This window comes from Furipterus horrens, unplaced genomic scaffold (assembly GCF_987537825.1).
Source record: "Furipterus horrens unplaced genomic scaffold, mFurHor1.1.pri manual_scaffold_2, whole genome shotgun sequence".
NCBI lineage: Eukaryota > Metazoa > Chordata > Mammalia > Chiroptera > Furipteridae > Furipterus > Furipterus horrens.
In genome coordinates, this window is record NW_028327172.1 from 66,745,630 (window position 1) to 66,768,245 (window position 22,616).

Genomic DNA, 22,616 nt, shown 5'->3' on the forward strand with positions numbered 1-22,616 from the left:
ATGAATAAATAAAATATTAAAATTGATAAAAATAAATACTTTAGAAAATTGGGAAATATAGAATGTTATAATAGTTTTCATAGATTATTTGTATAACACATTTCATAACAAAAGTTGATACAATTTATGACAATTTAAGCAAATAATAGGTGAATAAAACATATAAATATATAAATGAGGACAAAATAATAGGAAAAAATAAAGAATACCATAAAATCTAGCATGGTTCACTGGCTACCCTTTGGCAGTCATTTGGATTAAATTTCCTTAGCAGACATATAGAAGGAAATAATCCAAGTGATACTACATACAGAAATCTTGAAATTGAGAAAAAATATCTCCTTCATCCTCAGCAAACAATAACAATAGCAACAAAATATAACTGAAAAAAATGACATTATTCAGGAGGTTAACAATTTTTCTTAGTAGTAAGAAGAGACATTTTCTACCCTCCACTCTGGCCCAAACCCTTCATAAAATACTGCAAACATGGTAGATGACATGTCCAGCTCATTACTGTAATTTGAGTATAACTGATTCTTATTATGTCTCTCAACACAAATGAGTAGGAGACACCAAAAGGCAATTCAGTAGAAGCAATTTTAGAAAAAAAAAAAATAATAATAATGACATTTAAGTATACAGACATGAGGTTAGGCTCAATGCAAAGATACATTTTAGAATACTTAGGTCTAACATTTTCAAATGACTAAAGTTATCTTATATGTTACATAATAGATATTTGGTTGGATATCTCTGAAGATGTTTTATTAAATGGCAGATATATGTTGTATATTTCTGAAGATTTTTGAAATAACAGTGTAAAATTAATACTTATAATAATGCAAGTTGAAGAGGCTACTTCTGAAAAAACAGAACAATTTTCTATATTACATCAACTTAATCTTTATGGGCAAATAAGTTCATGGATTTAATTTAAGTTAAAGCATATAACATGATATATAAAACTGAAATGATAGTGATCATTGAAATGATAAGGAAAACAAATTTAGTGTAGTTTCATTCTTTTATCCCTTAACTTTTTATAGAACATAGAAATAATTCTTTATATTACACATTAGCTATTCTTTAAAATATTTCTCAAACATCATTGTCTTTATTCTTTGAAAAGCCTCAAGCAGGAAAAAATATATATTTCTGACAAAAATATGTTCCCTTATTTTTACTGTAATATTTATACACTAATTTAAATTCTATGTTTATAATATGCATTTCAAATGTCTTTTCAAAGAGTATGCTTATCCTCATTTCTCATACAGCTAAATATTAGGAAAGACTTCATGCACTGCACCTTCTCAAAACAAATTACAGAGAAAAATTATCAAGCACTTACATTGTGATTTTCCTTCTAACTCCAAAATGCATGAACAAAAAACCTCTATAAGTATCCCCATAAGCCTTTAAAATGATTCTTCTTAAGAGCTAAGTTAAAGTCACTTCCTAAGTCCACTTAAATTTTAAAGTATAAACATAAAGCATATAAAACATAGTGATTTGAATATTTAGTTACAATTTAAGGCATTGTAATTCTTATAGAAATTGTATCCCTAAGATTGTCTTCCTCTTACTACAACACATCATTGTCATATTGTTCTTTTTTCTATACCTATTATTTATCTGAATAGTTTAGTTCTTATTCCTATTTTTTTTTTAGTTCAGAGACATAAATAAAGTTGTGAAGTAAATAGGGAAATTATTCATTCTTTCACAATATAAGCAATAGCAATGGAAACATAAGGCAAATGATAAAACAAATATTAGGTAAGGAATTCCACTGTAGTTTTTACCCTGCCTGGTGTACCTGTGGGAGGCCATGTCATTCAAGCACCTCTGAGTACTCTAATTATACCAAGGTTCCCATTTAAAATATGAGAAGACATACTAAGATAGAAGATTATGAAAAGGTGAAAATTTCTGTTAAACAATTTATTTTGAATCTTTTATGTCTAATAGCTAATTTAATTGGTGTTTTTGACTGAACTTAGTGTTTTATGTGCTAGAACCAATAAATTAGTTCATATTTGTTGACTTGATTAGTGTGAGCAAACAGAGCTCTCCAATAAACTGAATTGTAGAATCAGTTTAAAAGCAAGTTATTTTTAGCCCAAGACTAAGATTAGGGTAAAGAAGGTCCACACATTCACTGAAGAGATTTGTTATAAGATTCAGTGTGTTTGCAGAGAATCTGACCATTTTGTAATTACACCTCAATAGGACACGCTGTTAATGTTTCAATCCCTAATCCCTCAATCCATTTAACAACCACACAGGGCAGTTCCTGTTAATCACTGACATTTTCTCTCAGGGTCTACACTGCATCACTGCTTCTGTGAGAATGTGTTACATGGTTGTGAATAAAAGTCTGAGAAGTCCTAAAAACACAGGACATGCCTTTTATCATGCAAGCCTTGCATATATTGGCCTTTTTGTGATCGCTTATTTCTGATCTCTTGATTTCCTTGACTTCATTTTTGAAAGTTTATACTTTCTAATAAAATGACACAATACAACAATTCACGTGACTATGTGTGTGTATATCTGAGGAAAGGAGGAAGGGAGGAAGAAAAGGAGGGAGGGAGAGAGAGAGTGAGCGAGAGAAAGAAAGAGTTGATGATCTGATGGTCACTGTATTTTTACCCATAGCTTTGGGAGTACAGTGTTTTTATCTTCAACCCAAACAGGCCATCATGAGGACAATAATGTGACAATCTGTTATCATTAACTCTGTTGAGTGTTCTGAAGACCTCTGAGAGGATTAAATGACCCGGAACACTCAGCCTATGGCAAAGCCTATTGTACTCCTCTCTGGTGTTTCCACTGCTGTGGATCACTGAAATCTTAAAACAATGGGACTTGCTGTAGTGACATATAAATACTAGGGTCATTTTTCACCTTCTTTATCTCAAATAAACCTCAGAAATCCCTTAATACTTTCTATTCCACATGCTAGCTAAATAGATCATATTTTTAATGTTAAAAGTTATATTCAGGGTCTGCTGATGAAATGTTTAATTATTTTAATAATTTATCTATTTGAGAAACACTTAGGTAGCATGAAATATTTAGCATAAAATAGATATTGTCTGTAGGTTAAATCTATGAGATGGTGGTCAGGCTAACTCATGCAGAGTCACATTATTCCATAAAACAGAGAAAAAGAATGAACATTTATAAGTACTATAAGCATCAGCAAATCTTAGGCTTCTTTGTTTTCCTGAAACCTATCTGTTCCATCATATATGCAAGCACATCACCCCCCACTCCAACTCACCTAAATCATGTGTGAACGAAAACTCTTTACTAAAAGTACTTTCTTTCCCCATCTTCAACATGTCAGAAGCAAATTAGGTAAGAAAAAAAATGGTTTGAAATTAAATACATTAACTTGCTTAATGTAGTGTTAAATTAAAGCATAATTTAAGAAAAATAAAATTTTCAGCCATGGTAATAGATAAAATTGATTAGCAAGCACAAGATTTGGTGCCACTCACTGTGTGCAATTTAATCGCTACTTGAGAAATTTGTGGACAATTTATCATGTCTTCCATGTATGAAGTATTACTAAAAAAATCATATAGAAATACTGATTTCTAAGTTAGAATCCAAAAAATATATAAATATTTTCAAAGGAAAAAGAAATGTTGTACTAAGTGAAGTATATCATTCATGAAATAGCATTACCATTTTTTGAAAGTTTACTAAGGCATAATATTGTCATTATGCCATTAACAAACCACGTAGAGTGTAATCTTCCCTGCAGTAGTCTCGTTTGTTAAGTCACCACATCTTAGTAGGGATTTCCTACTTTCTAGTTTTGACATATTAGCCCTGAGGATGGTAGATCATCATTTATGGATTATTTAACAACTGTAGAAGAATGATGCTCAACTCTACCATCATCATAGTATCCATAAGAAAAGTAAGGGAAAACTTAAATCTGGATGACTAATTCGTGAGAAAAATTAATTTCTCAATATAGTATAGAGATCTGTCTTTGTAACAATGAATATTATCTATATAAATCATTATTTATATTTTTTGGTTCAGATATTAAAAGCACAGTATGTGTAAAACTCTATGGAGGATACAGATTAGTATAAGTTTAAAGTGACTAACTTTAAAAAGTATTGTACAGGAAATAAAAGGAGATTAACAAATAATGATGATAGCAGTCAGTATGTAGCATTTCTTTCATTTTATACAAAAAGAAACTGATACTCATTGTATAAAGAGTATTTTTTTCCTTGATCTTGAACATGGAAAAGGGGAATGACACATGACAAATAGGGTCAGTAATAACAGGAGTTTGAGAAGGGCAGTGAAATGCATATTTATGGGTGACTATCAAGAATAAGTGGAACACAAATTTCTTTACGGATAGCCAAAGAGCATGTGTGCATAACCCTTAGACACAGACCACTACATGGTGAGGGCCAGAGGGAAAGTGGGGCAAGGGCTGGGTGGAGGTAGGTGAAGGCGGAAATATGGATTCCTGTAATCATGTTAACAATAAAAATAAAGTGAAAAAATAAGTGAACATAAATTTCTTTGTGGATAATTGTAATACCAGTTAGCCATTGCTTCATAACAAACCACCCCCAAACTCAGTATTTTAAAGCAGCAATCATTTGTTATCACTTACTGATATTGGGTAGCTGAAAGTCAGCTGCTTAAGCTGGCAGAGTTGGAATGGTTCACCCGGGGGTGGATTAACTTTACATATTTCTTTTCCTCCTTATTTCTTTGGTGAATGTGGAAAGAGCCATGGGGTTAGTGGAAATATGAAATGTAACTTAAGGCCTAACCACAGGGCTGATGTACCATTACATTTGCCTCATTCTATTGAGCAAAGCAAGTCCAAAGTCATGGCTAAGCTCAAAGTCAAAGAGCAAGCAATATCATATTTTATTCTTATTTAGAAGAATTAGGAGGTCACATGCCAAATAACTCAGATACAGAGACAGCTGGAGAATTAAAGACAATACTTCAATCTACCACAGTGGTAAAATGCAAACTTGGAAAGTGATTTTATAGCTCATCTGTAAAAGTATTAATTGCTAATATTAGAGTTTGGTTCTTATTTCACAAGCAAAAGAAAACTATTAAAAGTTTGGGTACCAAGATGTTTTACCATAATATTATTTTTTTAATTGTATTCACATCTGTTGTTTTGTTCATTCACAGACTAATTTTCATGTTTAAAAATATTTTTCTCTATTTGAGGTCATAGAATTATTACCGATATTATCTTTCTAATTTTTAAAATTCTGTCTTTTAAATTTAGGTTTTAAATCTAACTGGAGTTTGTTTAGCTTGGCATGCTGAGAGGTCTGATTTTATTTAAATATTGTTCTTATGGATATCGTATTTTATTACAACAATGTAAGGGATAGTCCATTCTTTCTCCACTGATCTGCAGTATCATATCACTTGTTTACCACATTTTTTATAGAGATATAGAATATTTGCTGTGCCATTTGATTTCAGAGGTCTATTGCAGTAGTCCATCCCATCTAGTTAATACACTATCTTAATTATTTATGAAATTACACAAAAATTAAACTAATTGAGGGAGGCTTGAGACTTTTTTTCTTTGCAATAGATTTCACCCACCAAAGAACATAATATACCTCTATGTTTTTATGCATTTTGTGAGGCTTTTTGTATATATTTGGGCTGTGTGAGTATGCTATTTTGGGGTTGTTTAGACATGTTCTTTACCTGTAAAGGTTAGGTCAAGAAAATAAAAAGAAAACTCATGGGTATTTCAAGCAGAAATGAATTCACGTATTAGGTGCTTATAAACTATTGGGAGGCTCAAAGAAATAAATATTAGAAAAAGACACTGCTAAGTTTTCAGTTAACTGCTACCTTTCAAAGAGTTAGAAACTTCAAAAACTATAGATTACTGCCAGAAATTAAGATAGCTTCCAACACTGAGACAGGTGGTTTTAAGAAACCATCTGAGTCTACTGTAGCTGGAAAAACAATGATAAGACTTGTGTTTCTCCTGTACTTTTGGTATCCCATGATACTTATTGATTGGCACCTAATCCTAAATCTTGAGGGCAGATCTTCTGAGAAATGCAATTATTAGGCCCTCAAGTCCTCTAATATAAAAGACAGTACAAGAATGTAGAAATAATGCTATGTGCTAACAAAAGATCCATCAGAGTATTATATAATCAATGTTGTAGATATGACTGGGAGGTTTTTTTATCTTCCACTTTCTCATATTTTATCACAGATGAATCACTTTTCTATGTTGACCTCATATCCCAAAACAGCCCTAGAATGCAAATACTACATGATAAGAAAAGTCTATATGTATTTTTCCTTTCCGCCCCTCCTCTTTCTTTTTCCTTCCCTTCATCTCTATTTTTTTTACTTTCTTTATCTTCCTTCATTCTTTCATTCCTCTTCTTTTCTTCCTTTCCTTTCCTTCTTTCCTATGCCCTTTACCTCCCTCCATCTCCCCTTCCTTCTTTCTTTCCTTCCCTTTTTAACAAATCTTATCAGATATTAAATAAATTTTGTTCTACTCGGTGGCAAAATTTGTGATGCTCATTTTATCACAATAATGATCATGTTAAGCATCTTCCAGAAACCAAACTCCAAGTGTGTGTGTGTGTGTGTGTGTGTGTGTGTAGATACATAGAGAGACATGTTTAATTTCAACTATTCACACCCTTGCAAAATGAAACATTATTCACTTTCTTAAAGCTGAAGAAAACTCGAGGTTCATAATAAGTCCACATTTTTAAAGCTAGCAAATTCACAGCAGAGATTCAATCCTAGATCTACCTTACTCCAAAATTTATAAGTTTTTCCATTTGGCAAAATCACCTCAATACTCTCAGGAAATGTGAAAGGAAAGTGTTTAGGGAAAAGTCTGTATATTAATCATTTGTCTATATACTGGCTTAGCACAGAGAGACTAACTGAATTCCAAACTTGTACTAGTAGAGCCCCTCAAATATTTTGTTAGGATTGCTTTGAGGCAATCAGGGAGCTGAGCATTCAGACTAAGGTTTCCATTGCTGGTATGTAAATATGATTGGACATTAACTTTCTTATATTCAAAAAATGCTCCAGAAAAATAATTTTGGTTTTTGTTTTCCGTGCTTAGTCTTCCATGGCATTTAAAAGGGCAGGTAAAAATGACATAGCCTAAATGTCAATATTTTCCCTGTTTCTTTAAATTCTTTCCACAATAGAAATATTCAATAAGAGTTATTTACAGGTAGTTATGTAAGAGGTATTCTTCATACATTACAATTACTTGAATTGTTAAAATGTTTACAACTTGTGAATGGTAAATGTCTTACATCATTCTACTAAAGGTCTATGCACTATATATATAAGCACTCTGTCATATCACACTGAAATTCATTGTTTTTTCCCTCTACTTGCTCTGGACAAACCTAGTTTCCTCAAGCATCCTTAGCAACAAATGAGAAATATTAATTTACCAACATATCTTCTATAAATAAACTTTTATTGAAGATATCCCTTGTTACCCAACACAATCAACTGCCTTTCATCTCCATAATTGGAAGACAGTGATAAATGCTAAGAAATTTACATAACTTCAAATTATACATTATTTTATATCTACAGATAAATTACTTAAGGCATTTTATTTTAAATCACATACTTATGTATTTTGACACACCTTGTATAACAAATTTTCCTATAAACTATTTTAAAACAATAACTTCCAAAAGAAAACTATAAATATAGTTAAAATTAAATAACTAATTTTACAAATGACAAAATATAGATGTTTGTAACAGACATCTTATAATTAATTAAAATTTGTTATTGAATAATAATTTTGGAAGGAACTATTCTGTTTCCCTTCCTAACAATTAGAAATTGTGCATTCATGTTTATTTGGACATACTACCCCTGAAGGACTATTCTAAACACTCTAATAATTGTTACAAAATTCTTTCTGGTAGTCAAAACTATCTCCATGGAACCTCCCATTATTTTGTCAATTCAGGATACTGTTCTATACACAATATACCTAATAGAAGTGCTGTTAACTCAACAATGTAACAACTAACATATATGAAAAATATTTTTTTCTTTCTTTCCAATATCTATGCAATTTTCAAGACCATTAAGGATTAAAGTTAAATTTCCCAATTTTAAAATTGGCAGAGCATCCCATTCTACTTTTTCAGCTATAGTTGCATACATTGATACTAAGACCTAGTGTGTGTGTGTGATTTTTTTGTTTGTTTGTTTGTTTGTTTTTATGAAGGGATGAAAATTCTACCACTTCTGAAAATCTATAAACCTAGAACCATTATGTAGGCTCTTTAGTAATATCTTTGGTAATAGGAAAAAGTTTTTTCTCTTGAAACTAAGCCAAAACCTATGAAATAGAGTTGTGTAGTTACTGAGTGAAACATTTCAGTCTCAGAAGCTGAACTAAAGACCCCTTTTAATATATGTTGTCTTTTGTTATAGCATGCATTTAGCTTATTGTGTCAAGATGAGACTGTCAGTGTCTCCCCTGAATGTATTCACTCGTTTTGGTAGCAGATTAGGTGCAAGTACATGAATGAGATGGGGCTGCATTTAATGTGACACTGTGAATCTACTCTAATCAGATTCATCAATTCTAATTCACTTTTTTTTTTTTTTTGAGTGCTTAGTCTGTCTCACTTGTTTTAGTTGCTTCCTATTTTACCAACATGCTTTCCAATTAGTTGGGTGGAGAAATAAAAAGAGGGACATGACAGGACTGAGCTATGCTCTGCCAAAACCACTTCCATAGGTTCCCTGACTGTTAAAAAAGCTCTACATCCTCAACTTGAAACCTACATTCATTAATAGGTTGAAAAATGATCTCTTCTCAAAAATTAATTAGAGTACTGTTGAACTACTTGAATTTAATACAGTTCAGCTGGTAATTGATAGAATGCACCAGTTCACAGGTGGCAAAGATATTCACTCCATTCTATTTCCATCTGCTGATGTGTCTAACCATAAATTTAAATTGCATATCCATCATCCATCTGGAAGTAAGAATTAAATCCAAAATTATCTTACCTACACCTGCTACACTATGTTCAGTTGTCTTTCTTTGAAAATGTCACAAGAACCATAAATAAACTTTTTTCTGCATTACAAATTTCAATTAAAATGTCGTGTCTACATATAATTTACTTCTGGTATTCACAGATATCGATGAAGTAGTAAGTTGATATAGATTCTGATTTGTTGAGATGCTCCAATGGTTAAAAGAACACAATGTTTATATATAGAAAAAATATATATAGGGAGAAATATCTTCCTATATGTGCATACATAATTTCTGGACAGAACATAAATTGTTATTTTTTCAGTTTTTATATATAACCTATTCTGAGATAATTCTTGTAACAAACATAACTCTGTCAGTAAAATTTGGCTAAACAATTTAATACTAAAATATAGGCTAATTTATGGGGAACTCACTCTTTTTCCATGGTTTAAGGATTCACTATCAAAGACTTTCTGCCCACTTCCTTACCTTTTCTCTCCAATTGTTATCTAGTCTTTGGGAAAATGTAAAATTTATGGTTGGTTTTCTCTACAAAATTAATTTTAAAACATCTGGTGCAGTTAGGGCTTTCAATAAAAATGACAAACTGGTATGATTTAATGTAATGAATAAAAGATACTCAAAACGTAGAATTTTCTGCAGTGGTCTTCCAGGATCTGCTCATGAGTAGTACACAGTAAAATCACACTGCCCAAACTCTAGACTCTTTTATTTCTCCTACAAAACTGCTCTCAAATTCATATTTAGTCACATTCCTTCTTTACCTCTAGTTTTGAAGCCACATTAAACTGAAAGCATAGAACAGGTTAAGGAAAATACTACCCAATATTTCGAATCAATTAACTTGAAATAACCTGAAAAATTAGAGGTCAGATATATGGTGGCCTTGAATTTGGGTGTGATATTGTCAATATTTTACAAATAATTGGAGTACATATATATCCAAAATTAATTGACATTCTTGGTTGATTATTTAAAATACAACATTAATACTAGATAAGTACACACCATGAAATTAAGATAATCTGTTAATGCCCACTTAGTCATGAATATTAAACATGTCTAGTTATGTATTCTAAAATGTTTTAATGGACTCATTTTAGGGGACTACTGTCATGCAATGGTCACTTTTACCCAATATAGATGGACAGCCTACATCCAAGCCCATCTTCCCACGCTGGTATTTTTTACAAAGATAGCCTTGCCTTTCCCATTTAGCTGCCAAAGCAGGTGGAACATGCACTCTGTTAAATGAGACGTGTGGTTTTTATGTCAACTCCAGTGGAAAGGTTGTAGAAGATTTTAAAGTTTAAAAAGAAAAAAACACTGACATCATAAAACATGCATAAATAAATGCTGTCAGGGACCCCTCCTGGCTTGAGACCTTCTTCTCCTATTTCTCCTCTCCCCTCCAAGCCATGCTAATAACCTTAATAACCCCAACAATAATAACCTGTTTTTTTCTCTTAGTAGGTCCCTATCCCCTAGGCCTTCTAATAAGTTTTGTCTGCAGGACAGTGCAGGCTGCCATCAATCAAGCTGTTGGTGACAGACTCCTACTCTGGGTCTCTCCATATGAACCTGTACCCCAAGAAGAAATATAGGAATATCTCTACATCCTAGTCTCAGCTTGAAGAAGTTTCAGGAAACAGACCTCTAACCCAACTCCCCAGAACCAATACAACAAAGGCAGGAATCTTAGGCATACTACCTGGGTTCCAGAAATTCAGGTCTAATGTCAGCAAGCTCCCAATAAATCTGCTGCCCCCAGTCACTGCCTATGCCCTGTGGTTATCCAGTTTAACAAAGGTATCTTTTTCTGCTGACAAGATTTTAGTACCTTCCCTGTTCTCAGAGCCTACTTCCCTATCACTAGCTCCATCTGGACTTTTGAAAGTCCCTCCAACTCCCCCACCCCTTAAAACCTACCGTTCTGTTTCTGCTCCGGTCTGCAGTCACTCCAGAATCAGCCCACCTGCTTGGACCTCCCCAATAAAGGCTTTGAACCAGTTAAAAAATATTTAATGATTTTGATTGTTGTATAACCACATAAGAATGTGAAACTGCTGAGGAAAGAGCATAAAAGTCACTTTCATTTGGGAGATTCCCTAATAAGGTGGGAACGACTCAATCTTTTATTGACTATAACTTCCTGCTTATATAACATAAGCATTGTCTTGAATCTCATGCTGCCGAAATCATAAAGCATATTCACTAGCCCATTATGTGTTGGTTGAGGAAGACATTATGAAATAGGAAACTACATCAGAACATCAAAGTGTTGTGTATTGTTCCCTTTATTGTTTTCAGCAAATTAACATATCTGTATGTACTTTCCACTCTCATAACAAACTAAAAGTTTAATAAAGACTAAATATTTTACTATTTTTAACACTGATATTATTTCCATAATATTTTTAGTGTTTGTGTTTAGTGATGCAATCAAGGTTTTCTCCAATTTAAAGGTAAAACTCTCACTTATTTTGAGTATATAAAATTTAAATTTTAATATATTGAGGTATTCCATAAAAGATACACATAGGATTATGGTGGTTTATTTTCCTTCAACATTCCTTTCAATTTTAAAAGAAGATTAGTAAAGAACTGTACCTCCTTTCTGAAACACGGTCCAAATTACGAACTTCCAAAGGAACTGGTTTCTGTAAAGATGTCCTTTGACAGTAAATTGCTTAGTAGATTCTGAATGGCAATAAATAGCAATCCTTTAAGGTCATCTGTTAAGGAAAAAATATATATATATATTATTGTGATTACAGATTATCTTTCTTACAGATTATCTTTCTTTTACCCTCCCATTATTTGAACAAACCTACTTTTCTTATTAATGATTTTATATCAAGTCTCTAGTTAAACAGAAATTACTATGCTGCTTATCCATATCAGTACACATAGTTCTAATTTATTTATTTAGTTGTTGCTTTTTTCAGATTTAATTTTTCCATTGCAATTTATACTTAGTGATAAGCACATAAAAATATTACCCTAACTAAATTTTCACGAATTACTTAAAACGTTTAACACATCATCCAGACAGAAAAGCAAGGTTCATTAGGACACTAACTACACATTAGATCAAATGAACTTAATAAATATTTACAGAACATTCCATCCAACAGCAGCAGAACACACATTCTTCTCATGGATACATAGAACATATTTCAGGATATGTTAGGCAAAATGACTTAAAGAATTTTGAAAAGATTGAAGTCATAGCAACTATATTGTTTGACCACAATGGTATAAAACTAGAAATTAATTGAAAGAATAAAACTAGAAATTTTACAAATAGGCGAAGATTAAACAACATATTACTCAACAACCAAGGGGCACAGATGCAAACAAAAAAAAAAGTATCTTAGACAAATTAAAATAAAAACGTAGCATATCAAAATTTATGGGGTGCAGGGAAGGGAGATCTAAGAGGAAAGAGCATAGCCAAAAAACAAACAAACAAACAAACAAAAAAAAAACAACAATAACAGCAAAAATACCTAGAATATCCTATATATATATACAATCCCATGTTAACTACAGCATTATTCACAATAGTCAAGTTATGGGGACAATCTAAGTTTCTACCAAGGCCTGACTAGATAGATGAGATATGATATACATACATACAATGGAAATATTGTTCAGCTATGAGAGAAAAGGAAGTCCTGCCATTGTTGACAACATAGATGTACCTTTGATGATATCATGCTAAGTGAAATAAGCCAAACAGAGAAAGACAAATAATACATAGTATTATTTATGTCTAAAATCTAAAAAGAAGAGTCAGACTAATAGAAATAGAGTAAAAAAGTGGTTTCCAGCTGGAGGATGGAGAAAATAGGTAGGGGTTAGTAAAAGGGTACACACTATGAGCTTAAATGGTTAAAAAATATATAAAACATGGTGACTATAGTTGATAACACTGCATTGTATAATTAAAATTTCCTAACAGAGTGGAACTTAATATTTTCACCAAAAAAGGGGAGAAAATTAAAAAAGCAAAGAAGGGCAGGGAGAGAGAAATATGTAAGTTGGTGGATGTGTTAATTAGCTAGATGGGAGAATCCTTTTATGATATATCTGTATACCAAATAATCACAATGTACACTTTAAATATCTTAAAATTTTATGTCAATTATATTTCAATAAACCTAAAATAAAAAGCATATACCATATAAATTAATACCTGTATTTTAATTTTAATTTTTATGATAATTCTGTGCTATACTCAGATTTGCAATATTAAATTGTTTCTTATTCATTTGATTTAAGGATTTACAATATGTATTTCTTCTTAAAAGCTTATATGTGACATATTTTAAATACACTTGAAAATTATGTGAGCACATCTTACTTGGTGTCCTATATAAAATTTACATGTATGGGGCTATCTTTATTCTTTTTACTTTTAATAAAGTTTACTGTTTAAATGAAACTTTCCATTCAAAGAAAATACACATTTTCCTAAAATGTATTCTTCTATAGATTTGTGAATATACCAGCATCAAAGCCAGATCATAGTTACCCATATATATAACATAATATCTCAAAGAACTAAACTGGAAAATGACTTTTGGAACATTAGACTGATGACTTCACTCCATGTTAACATACTACCAATGGAAAGCAAAGGTATAGTTCATGGTCAAGTTGAGAAAATGTATTCCAATTGCTTGTAGTCTTCATTACCAAAGATTATGGATCTTTATGACCCTTATTTATATTAGTTGGAACCATAGCTAATTGAAATTTTTTGACAGACAAATGGTACAATAGTAATTTCATGAATCAACCAAATATTTTATGTAATCTTAGTTTGCATTTCTGATATCAAGTCCAAATGGTAAATATCATATAAAGACACTTGTTTTTAGTAATACAGAGAGCTAGTAAATTTTTTTCAGACTCACACTACAAGTACAAAACTATGCAAGAAAGCAGATAATGTATTTTAAGGTCACTTCAAAGGAAACTTGATTATTGTGCTTGTAACAAGAAGTATAAAATTTCAAAAGGCAGGCGTGGCTCTTTTCCCAAGGTTTATAAACTTTGACAGAGAGTTAGTTACCTAAATACACAGCAAAAGCTTATGTAAAAAAACATAGAGTTATGTTTCATTCAGTTCAGGCTTTTATTAAAAGAATTATTTAAAAATCAGAATTCCATGTTCCCATTAATGTGATGACCTCCTGGGATACCACACATGATACATGTTTTTTTTTAATTACTTATTTTATGAAAATATTGAGAAAATTAAACAAAATAATGCATATAAAAAGCTTACCAATGTACTTGATATATTCTGAACATTAAATAAATATGACTAATTACTATTATTTCCCTACTTTAATTATTTATTAATATAGAAAAAGAACAATAATAATAGAACTTCTAGACAAGATAGCAGACTAGACAGACACGCTGCATCTCCCTCCACAACTAAGAAGAAATACAATTACCTCAAAACTAGAGATAATCAGAAGTTCCAGAAAATCAAGCTGCATGGAAATTCGACAAAGATATAAAGAAGAAATACTAATTGAGACAGGTAGGAGGGGCAGAGCCTGGGTGGAGAGGATGCAGTGTGGTGGCAGCAGCAGTGGTGGCAATTGCAGGCTGCCAGAAAGCACAGTCACACATTTTAAAAAGTCAGGAGGGACACCTGGGTGGTGCTCCCAGCACCAGACCAGATCACACAGTTCACAGTCCCAGCACCAGGGAAAACAAAGCTTCATTGCTTCTGACTGTGCAAACCAGGGGAGGTTGGGGCAGAGGAAGAAACAGCCAGTTTCAGCAGAATCTTCTTGTTTAAAGAACCCCCACGGTCCTAGAATATCTGCAGACTCTTTCACTCTCAAAACAACAGCCAGGGCAACAACTAGAGAGGCACCGGTCCCATAATAAGTGGGAGAAGTGCCTGGAAAAGGGGCAAGTGTTGAGCAAGTGGCATTGTTTCTTCTCTGAATGCCCCCCCCCATACAGCACCACAACGTGGTGAAATCGGTCACCCTGGACTGACAAATACATAAGGCTCCGTCCCTTACAATGTAACAGGAGCAACAGCTTACCTAATATATAGAGGCAAACAAACACAGGAGCCTGTCAAGATGAGGAGACAGAGAAGTATGGCCCAAAAGGGGGAACAGATCAATGTTCCAAAGGGAGAACTAAGCGATGAGGAGATAGCCAACCTAAGAAACGAGGAGATAGCCAACCTAACAGACACAGAGTTCAAAACACTGGTAATAAAGATGCTCCCAGGCTTGACAGATATGCTTAAGTATGGCAAACACATAAGGGAAGAAGTGAAGGTTATGTTAAATGAAACAAAGGAAAATCCACACAAAGCTAATGGTGGAGGGAAGGACACCAGGGTTCAAACAATGATTTGAAATGCAAGGAAGAAAATAACAGTCAACCAGTACAGAATGAGGAAGTAAGAACTGAAAAAAATGAGGAGAGGCTTACCAACATTCAAACCATAGGGGTGCCAGAAGGAGAAGAGGCACAGCAAGAAATTGAAAACTGATGTGAGAAAATAATGAAGGAAAACTCCCCATATGTGGTGAAGAAAATAGACATACAAGTCCAGGAAGCACAGAGAGTCACAAACAAACTAGACCCAAAAAGGACCACACCAAGACACATCATAATTAAAACGCCAAAGGTGAAAGATAAAGAGAGAATCTTAAAAGTAGCAAGAGAAAAGCAGAGACTTACCTACAAAGGGGTACCTATAAGACTATCAGCTAATTTCTCAAAATAAACTTTTCAGGAAAGAAGGGACTGGCAAGAAGTATTTAAGGTAATGAAAAGCAAGGACTTACAACCAAGATTGCTCTATCCAGCAAAGCTATCATTTTGAAAGGAAGGTCAGATGAAGTGCTTCCCGGGCAAGATAAAGCTAAAGGAGTTCATCATCACCAAGCTATTATTATATGAAATGTCAAGGAGACTTACTTAAGAAAAAGAAGATCAAAATTATGAACATTAAAATGACAACAAACTCACAACTATCAACAACTGAATCTAAAAAATTAGAACAAAATCCAACTAAGCAAACCAGAATAGGAACAGAAACAGAAGAATGGGGATCATTTGGAGGGTTATCAGCTGAGAGTGGGAATGGGGAAAAATGGGGAAATGGTGCAGGGATTAAGGAGCGTAACTGGTTGGTACAAAATAGACAAGGGGAAGTTAAGAATAACATAGGTAAGGGTGAAGCCAAAGAATGTATATGCATGGCCCATGTACATAAGCTAAGGGGAGTGGGATTGCTGGAGAGAAGGGGAATACTGTGCAGAGGGAGCAAAAGGGAAAAAAACTGAAACTATTGTAACAACATAATCAATAAAATATACTTTAAAAAAAGAATAATAAAAATAAAGTGGTAGTATTGATGTGGTTCTTATTGTTTTCAAATCCCCTCTTGAAGTTTGTATCTCAGACGCAAAACCATTAAGTCTGATGTTCTTAATAAGCTTATGCCTGATTTTAAGACGGTATATTGGGGGAAGAAACTGCTCCATCTGGAGCCAAAGTCAAATTTCCTTAGGCTTCTACCACTAGGATCTTACTCTTAGATCTTAAGCAAGTCATTTAGTTATTCTGAGCCAGTACCTTAAAATGGGGGTAATAATGTCAGATCCTCTGTCTACACAAAAGATTACAATAAAAGTTTCAAGAAATAATAGATGAGAAAGTTCTTTATAAACCCAGTTTTACATATGTTAGTTGACATATCTCAAGTCTGACCTCATGAAAGGTTATGACATTTGCCAACCTATCTTTTTTTCTTCGCTTTTTTAAAGAGTAGATCAAATTTCACCTGGAAATCCTAAGTGACTTTCTAAAAAACTGGGTTGTCTCATTATTCATAACCCTGCTTAACTCATTTTTGATCAACACAAATTTATCTTATGTGGTTCTGCTGTGATTTTTCTACCAAACGTGAAAGTTTTACTTTGCATAAGGAAAAAGATTACGTCCTTACAACCAGTCTAAAATGAACAAAACCATGTAATCATTTGATATTCTCCTTTTCTCTTCTACATTCTCAGATTCTTATATTTTGAATTATCTATAGTGCATATATCTCTTTTCTCACTTTTATGAGGCTGGGACTAAAATATTTTAGCAAAATCCATTTTAATTTTCATTTCTAAAGTGTTGATAACTAGAAAAATATTTAAATTTACCATAAAAAACAGGTAACCTATAAATTAATATTTAATATTTATAAACAACATATTAACTCTAAGACAATATCAAGCATGATTATATGCTTCAAATGAACCCTTGTCCACTTGAAGAACTATTCATAATAAAATTTATGTTCAGGCATAAGGTATTCTAGTTCTTCTGATAACTCTAGAAAAATTTAATTATTTCGTGTTTTTACTATTCTGAAATTTATTACAATTTCTCTAATTAGAAGTATTGTCATGCATTAAGTTAAGTGATGTATTAATATCATATCCTAGGTCATATCCATTAATATCACCTCCTAAAGTCCTTTATGCACACAGGAAACAATTTAATCCAAAGTAAGAACCCTCTCAATGCAATTTTAGATCTACTTCAAAATATACACCCACAGGACTAGGTGGCAACTTAGTTAATGTTTAAACATAATGTACACTCAATTCAAAGATGAAGTACATTTATATTAAATATATGTTAACTATAAGAATTTTCAGAAGTATAAAAATTAATAAAGGTACAAGTCTGATAGGTCTGATGTGGGTATAGACAATAGCAGAACATCCCTATTTTTAAAAAATAATTTGTTTATTTGTTTTTTTATTTATTTACTTTATTTTTAGAGAGAGGGGAAAGGAGAAAGAGAGGGAAAGAAACATCACTGTGTAGTTGCCTCTCACTCACACCCCCAACTGGGGACCTGACGTGCAACCTAGTCATGTGCCCTGACTGGGAATGGAACCAGCGACACTTGACTCACAGGCCAACACTCAATCCACTGAGTGAACATCCCTATTTTTGTCATACCATTGTTTGAGGGTATTCCCACTTTTTTGAAATGTCCTCCTTCAGACATGAGAAACTCAGTCAACACTCTTCTCTGTCACATATTATTAGTTGTTATGCTGAAACTAACAATGAAGAGACCAAACAAAATGGTAGATTTTGAGGTCTGATTCTTACTCATACTTCACTGAAATGGGTTGCAATATAACTGTTAAAAATAATGCCATTCATAATAATTTATGCCACATTTGAAAGAGGAGGAACATATGTATGTTTAACATGTTTGTTCTAATTTATCAAAGATCCATTTCGTTTCTAATTGTTTATTTGTAAATTAAATTACCAATTTCCTTCTTCAAATATTTTACTGTAGTTACTGAAAAAAATAATAAAAATCATGAATCTTTTCAGAAATGTTTGTAAAGCAAAAAGCACTCATGGACATAGACCACAGTGGTGATTGCTGGGAGGAAGGGGGTTATAAGGAGACTAAATGGTAATGGAAAAAAAATGCAAAAAAGAAGAAAAAAAACAAAGAGAGGCTCAGTGTAATAATTCCAGCAGTGTGTTAGAGTCAACTCATTTGCAACAGCCAATCACTAAACATTCAGAAAGTTTTCAAGCTACCGTTAGTATTTGAATTAAATCAAGTTGGGAAAATCTAAACTGAGAATCAGAAAAACTATAAGTTAGTTATTTTTAAATATACTTATCTTGCTTACCAGAACCACTACTGTTAATCATCAACTTAACGTGTGAACTCCAGAGCACTTCTTAATAACAAATAAAGATTATCATCTGTCAGAGGAAGAGGGCACACATATTGAAGTCCAGTCTCAGGAGCTAATTATAAAAGTAGTTGAGCTCCAGAAAGGTTGAATTCTCAAACCTAACAAGTCTGTCACCCAAGGTCAAGGCCTTGGTTGGAAAGGAGTGAGATGCTGAGAATAATAAAAATATCTTCTAAAACACTACAAAATATTGGAGTCCCTCTGAACTTTCTGACATGACCCACACCTCGTAGGTCAAGATATAGACATTTCATCCAAGATAAGACACGGTCAGAACAAAAGAGTGGTAGTGAATGGGGTCAGTTGTTCCCATTGTCATGAGTCTACTTGTGTACCTCCTTTTCTGTAAAGTTATGTCTGTTGATTCTGTGTGATGTTATGCAAAGTGTGTGTCAGTGGAGGTAGCCCTGACTTCAGTATCTCCCTGACTGTATCATCTTTATGTCTTTGTAGGGGCTTCTGTGGTCAGCTGACCAAGGCAGGAAAAGGCCAAGGTTGGGTGAAGCCTTAGTCTCCTTCATCTGTGCATGTAACCTGAAAATGAGTGCTATATTACAAAGGCTGACTTTAAAGGATGTCTGCAGGGTACAAAGGGACTTCTTTTAAGGAACAGTGAACTTGCTCATCAAATTTCTGTTGAAAGAGAAATAGACCAAAGTAAAAGTATACAAAAGAACAGTAAAGAGTGACAATGGTTTGGCTCATTGGTCAAAGGCTGGAAGGAGAAAGATTGGAAGGCTGGTGTTATGGGCTGAATTGTGTTCCTTCACAATACATATATTGAAGCACTAAGCTCCAGTACCATAGAATGTAACAATATTTGGAGATAAGGTCTTAAGGAAGTAATTCAGTTAAAATGGGATCTTAAGTAGACCCTAATTCAAAATGACCAGTGTCTTTATAAGAAGAGGAAATTTGGACACATGAGGAAACACAAACACTAAGGACAGACAGAATGACAACCATGTGAAGATATAGAAAGAAGATGCCCAAGGGGGGAGATCTTTAAGAAATTAAACTTGGCAACACCTTGATTTTCAACATATAGCACCCAGAATTATGAGAAAACAAATTTTTGTTTATTAGCCAACTACTCTATGGTATTTTGTTTTGTCACTTCTGGCAAAATATCACAACTGAGAACAAGAATATACGAAAAGTAGACATACTAATTTATATATCGGGATGAGCACTGTGCCATCCATTAAGAAAGAAACACTAAACAAACCAATACATAGAATGGCTTGGCTGAGTAAGTAAAACCAGTCCCTTTTTTTAGCTATTCCAGTATAAGCATGTATAGTAATGAACACAATGTCCATCTTGGCAGAAATAGTGGTTAAGGCAGAGGCCCAACAACACGAGAGATATTAAGTAAAACTGATAAAACTACTACTGCTGTAGAATGTCCAATGTGCCCGCAATAGAGATCTACACTGAGCCCACCTACTACCTTCCGTCTGTATGATCCTATTCTATGAGGACTTCAGCCAGCCAGTTGGTGAAAAGTTAAATACTTTGGTATCCTTACAATCTGGAAAGAGAAGATATTCCTTCTGACTAGAATCAACAGATATTATGGTTACATCTTTTATTTTCTTGCCCACTGGTCTTTAGCCAGCACCACTCTTGAAGATGTTACCAAGTATTTGATCCATTTTCAAGACCTTGAATATCAATTGTATAGGACCAATTGCCACTTAAGAACAAAGAGGTACATCAGTGGACACATGGGCATGGAATTTCCTGGTTTGATCACATACCTCCTTACCTGGAATTTCAATGAAATTATTGTTAATTATATTTAAAAACATATATTCACTTTTTGTGTTAGTCAATGTACTCGAGAAACATATCACTCAGGAACACAATTTTTGTTGAGTTAGATCTGACACTTGTTTTTGACTAACTTTTGGCATCTGAATCCAAAAATGACCCATTTTTCTCTGTTACATCAAAATCATACAAAATCATACAAAATCATATAAAATGTACATACAAAGGAAAATAAAAAAAGTTACATGAATAGACTGTTTATTTAGCTATTTTATTCATATAGAGGCTATATATTGTTACTATAAGTCAAATTATGTACAAGTAGTAAAGTTCTGCTACAAAACATATATATTAAGGTATTTTATCTTTGCAAAAGACAGACTAGGAAATGCCAAAATGTGATACTTGAAACAGTCTCCTTCATTTGGCAAAGCTTTCAAAAATTGCTTCATGAGACACAGTTTTATGTGCAGCGGTGAGAATATAATGTTCTTTCTGTCAACAAGTGGCTCATGGAGAATGTCTGGATCACCAGGTTTGAGGTCAGATCTTGGAGGCCAATTTGACTCCACCCAATGCTTCTCATGAGCTCTGCTGTTCCACATACACAGAAAACAGGGCTACGTGGTATATCCATGTTGCTGACCAAGAAGGAAGCAGACCATTTTAAGGTCAACACAGATTATCCAGTTGTGCTTGTGATATTTCAACAGATCAATGACTTTCATTATATCTTCTTATTCTTCACGAAAACAAACTGAATGGCCAATTGGGACTGCGCCAAATAAATTGCCATTGTGGAGGAGGATACACTTCAAGATCCACTTTGAGCTATCAATGAACAGTCGCCATTCAGTTGCATTATACAGTAGATTGGAATTCCCAATTTCTTCACTAAACCATGTATGTTATGGCAATACACAAAGCAACTGTCACTTCAAACGTACTTCAGAAATGCACTTTCTCTTGGTTGAAAGTAGGATACCTTCGCTCCTTTTTCAAGCAAGTTTTTCTCATGCAGTCTTGATGCTAGGAGTTCTGAAGCCTTTCTGGATAGTCCCAAATCTCATGCCAGATCATTCAACTCATGCTGATCAAATCCCTTATGAACTGAGTCATCTTCAATTTCAAAATCTTCATCATTGCTATCACTTAGTTCTTCACCATACTCCTGTTTTTCGAAAAAGGGTAGTTCAATGAAAACTGGCACTGGGATTTCAGCTGAATGAGGCACTGGACATACAGCTGATGGTAGACTAGGATACTCTTTTACATTTATTTTTCTTGTTCTATCCTGACATTTTCACTATACAAAAGTAACAGTCACTTGAATGCTCTCTGGGCTCTTGCCAAAACATAGGTATACCAAATGGCAATTTATCTCATGTTCCCTTCGTCCACATCTGTAACCTCTTGATGCACTGCTTGCAAACCTTGTGAGGGGCCCAAGACTTATCCTGATCACCAAGTTTTACTTTAGAATATGCAAAATAGGCTTGCCTGACAAACATGCTGATGTTTGTCCTTTAACTGGGAATGGTGAGACTGCCACAGATAGAACAAAATGAATCAGGGTTGTTTAGTCACTTACAACAAGAAATAGCAGAGGCAGACATGATCTGAAGGAAAGGAAATAAGTACATATGTAAATAAAAAATAAATTCTGCTAACTCCTTGTATACAGACAAGAACTTGGACTATACTTCAGAATACGATTCACAATATAGAGTGGCACACAACCCTCACCACACTGTCTCATGTGTAACTGAATAGCTTAGACAAGTATGAACCTGTCACTGGTCTCCAAGGTTGACCCCCTCCCCTCCCCACTCAAGGGAGGTTGCTCTCAGCGGATAGGAGAGCACTAGTGCTTCCCTCGATCCAGGCTCGATCCAGCCTAGAGTGGTCACATTAAGATAAGCTTTACAGAAAAAACTTGATGTGATAGCAGAAAACTAACCATA